At 38.9% G+C, this 4,133-nt stretch overlaps 1 pseudogene; it reads right to left on the minus strand.

Moving 5' to 3' along the window:
* Positions 1-2,686: 2,686 nt before the first annotated feature.
* The window catches only part of LOC102879455, a 2,638-nt pseudogene continuing 1,191 nt past the window's right edge, over positions 2,687-4,133 (minus strand).

Genomic DNA, 4,133 nt, shown 5'->3' on the forward strand with positions numbered 1-4,133 from the left:
TTGATTAGACATTTATATAACTAAATGCCCATTATTCTTATGTTTCCTCTCCTGATGGTATCAGCTAGTTCTTATATTTCTCTTTCATTATTTTTAATTCTTTGTTTTTTCTCTTCTTCCTTCTGATTTATTTCTAGATTTCTGTCTTTGATTTCACCGATCCTTTCCTCCATTTGGTCGACTCTATTTCCCAAGCCTGCTATTTCATTTTTCAACTCTTGCAGTGTGTTCTTTATCCCCAGAAGGTCTATTCAGTTCTTTTCAAGGGTTTCAATCTCCTTGCTAAAGAACTCATTCTGCTGATCTAGTTGTTTTTTCAATTCTTGAAATTTTTGATATGACTCGTTTTGATCTTGTTGAGTTTTTCAGAAGTACCATCCTGAATTCTCTGTCATTTAAGTTGCATATTGCTATGTCTGTAAGCTTATTTTTTGGAGATTTTTCTCCTTCTTTCTGAGATGCCTTGTCACCTTGGTTGTTCACGGTGTTTAATGGACTATTTCTCTGCCTGGCTATTAATGGAAGTGTATCCTGTTGTTTTTCCAGAAAGAAGATTTATTATATAAAGGTCTCTCTTTAGCCTGATGCAAAGAAGACGATTTTCTTTTGGTTTCCTGTAGGTGGCATCTAAGCCTCTTGGATCCCTGCTTTATATAAAGCCTAAATGTCTTTTTTATTTTCTTGTAGATATTTAATCACACTTGCTAATCTCAGTTTCAGTCCCTGTCACTGTTAGCAATAGCTTTGGTAGCATTTGCTCAGATTCCCCTAGGGCTCCGTGGTGACCAGTCTCAGAGGGTATGGGGCAGGGGCCCTCTGGGTTGGGAGTTGGGTGCTGCAGCTCATCCTCAGTTTTGGGTATTGCAACCAGGGCCAGTAAAAATCAATTGTTGCTTTAGTTTTTTTGTCCTCCCTCTCCTTGCTTTCTGCTTTGAAGACTGGACCCTGCCACCGGCTGTGTGGAACTCACAGCTTTTTCAGGCAAGGCCGTTCAGGGAACTCGCCGCTCCTTCTCCCCTCCCCCTCCTCCTACAGGGAGCTCTGGCTGTGAGAGGCAGCTTCTTTGTTTCTCCCAGTCCACCGCCCAACTCCTGGGGTTCTGACCTGTGGTAGCTCTTATTCATAGATACCACGCTCAGAAGTGCTGGTGTGCACTTTGGGTGTTTTTTGTTGTATTTTAGATGTTCAGCTTATTGTTGTTTCAAGGGGAGAGATCTGAGGACGTGTCTCACTCCGCCATGTTTTTTCCAAAAAACTGATGAGGACTTGCTTCTAAATTAAAGTAGAAATGGAAGCAGTGGAATGACTCCCAATTTTGTAGCCTATTACTGCAACTTATACAGAATTCATATTCAGAAGTACTCGTTCATCTATTTTTTCCTGATCTAGTTTTTTTTAATAGACTTTATTTTCTTAGAACAGTTTTAGATTTATAGAAAAATGAGAAGATAATACAGAGAATTAAAGTTCATAGTTTTTTCAAATTTCCTTAGTTTTTACCTAATATCTTTTTTTCTGTTCTAGGATCCCATTCAGGATACCATATTGCATATCATCATTATGTCTCCATGGACTCCTATTGGCTGTGATAGTGTCTCAGACTTTCCTTTTTTTTTCTAGAAATATTTTAATAAAAATTGGCCATTTCCAAGAAACACCCACTGTATGTCCATCAATAAAAGAGACCATAAGAAAATAGAAAATTTAAAATATGGCCATGACTTAAAAAAACGAGCAGATACTCAAACACATCAGCAAAGTCCAATATTGTAATCACATTCCTTCTCAGGCTATGATTAGGATTCTGAACAGATAGCAAAATAAAACTGAATATAAATGCTGAACTATTTAGGTCAAAGGACCTCTGCAGAAGCATCTGTCCTCAAAGGCATTCCAGTCTGAGACTCAGTTTCAGAATAAGGCATAACAAATGAACAGAAGACATACCAACTTAAAGAGGGCTTCTACAATTCCCAACATACTCTGAACCTGAAAAAACAAATTGAGACTTTTTAAAAATTATTTTTCTTTAAACAATTGCCAAGACTGGAATCAAAGATAAATAGAAGGCACAACAGTCTTGCTCTGGTTTTGTGTTATTTGGATTGTGTTTTTTCTTTATAAATACAAATTAAATGTGAAAAAAAACTCTTCTTAAAAAAACCTTAACATTTCAAGAAAAACGTATCAGTCGTATTCTAGATATTTAAAATCTATTTCACAATTAAAATTTCAGTGGTAAAAACAGTTTTAGAATTGTTTTGTGATCACATATCAAAAGAAAAACAAAAACAAAAACCTCTAACACCTTTTATTGTTTTTAACCAGCTAAAATCAAAATTGTCCATTTTTCCAGTAGTAGTTTGTCCACATCGGGAGGTAGTCATGGTTTTCAAAGAAAAAACAATTTGGGTTTTTCATGCCTTCAAAATGTTTGTCAAATCCTATATTTCTCAATGGCTTTTGAAACATGTAGAAAATAAGTAAGATCTATATACCAAATGTCAGTAATAGGAGAGACACATTCTTTTGGGGAAATGGCTGTTAAAAAAAAATCCAGTCTGTATATGCAATGTAAAAAAGGACATTCAGTCTTTTTTTTTAATCCATTTTTCCTAAAATATCATTCCACAACATTGAAATGAAGGACTGAAAGGTGAGGAGGGGAAAGGGAGGGGGAAGGAACACACACCATTAATACAAAAAGTAAAATTGTACAAACTTAAGCAGTTTGTAAGAGACCAGGGTCATACTGCAAGATACCAAAGAGTGGTTCAAGAGGCTCAACATTCTGCAGGAGCCCAGGTTTGCACCACTGCATGAAGATGAGTAAAGACCAATTCACTGCTTTGGAGCAATTCCCCTTCCCACTCCAAATCCTGATTTCTGCAGCATGCCTTTATGCAGAGGGCCTCATTACACCACCCAGCCCATTTCAAGGGCCTCTGGGTCCCCACAGGCAGTTATCTATCCAGTCTTCTTCTCAGGCAGCTCAAGTCTTCTTTTTCACATTCAGATGGATCTCACCTCTGAACATAGGCTATTGCTAAGGGCCTTCTGAACAGGCTAAGAACCATCAATTTCCCACCATTGTCAATGTGTAGTTCAACCACATTCCCACATTTTTTAAAGAAATCTTTAAGCTCTGATTCGTCCACCTCATGAGGCAGATTGCCATTGAAGAGTTGGTGACTGTCAGGGTGTCTCACAATTTTGGGGGGTTCAACATCACCTTGCTCACCAGCCTCACAGATTGGTCTATGTCCCCTCTGGGGAGGAATATTTATTTGTTGTTCTCACACTCTTTGATTCCTCTGATGCCTCTGTGGTGGAATCTGAGATTCAGGGTTAGACTTCTGGCGAGGCTGTGAAGCTGGTACTTTAACAACATGAGGTGGTATCCCAGTAACTGGAAGAGCTGCAGTGGGTGGAAGGTTCTTACTGGTTACAGATGCCCAGGAAAATGTCCTCAAGTCTTCCTGCACTGTCCAAGCTGTGTCTATAGGTGCTGGAGAAGAATACTTCTGAACATCCTTAGGAGAAATTTCTTCTAAAACTGGCTCAGACTTATGTTGGATTTCAGATACAGGTTCTTGCTCCAGTTCTGGTTCAGGACCAGGCTCTGGTTCAGCAACAATTTCCTCTAAATGTTCTTTCAAGTTATTGCTGATAGTCTGATCATAAAAGTTCCAGAATCATCAAGTGCCATCTCAAATATCTGTTGTCTTTCTTCAGGTTCCTCTACTTCTTCCTCAGATTCCTCCTGAGGCTCAGTGGCAGAGCCACCAAAGACCTCATCTTGGTATCTGAAGATGTCATTGTGAAAGTAGAACTTATTTGCAACAGAGCCCTCAGGAGCAAGGACAAATGTCTGCATGAATCTCCTTAAAGTCTGGTTGTTATGAGGGAGCAACTCCATCACTTAGACCAGCACACCATCATTCAGAGTGGTATGAGCAACAACATGGCGAATCTTAGTGTGGCAATTGGTGAAGCTTTGTGATATCACTTTCCTATAGATTTTTTTTCTGTCTGTAGACTGGATCTGCTGGCTTTCCATTTGACTACAATCCCCCATGGACATAAGAAGAGTTCTTTCCATAAAATCTGTGTGGCATGTCTGGGGCCTGGTT

This window comes from Pteropus alecto, unplaced genomic scaffold, assembly GCF_000325575.1.
Source record: "Pteropus alecto unplaced genomic scaffold, ASM32557v1 scaffold280, whole genome shotgun sequence".
Classification (NCBI taxonomy): Eukaryota; Metazoa; Chordata; class Mammalia; order Chiroptera; family Pteropodidae; genus Pteropus; species Pteropus alecto.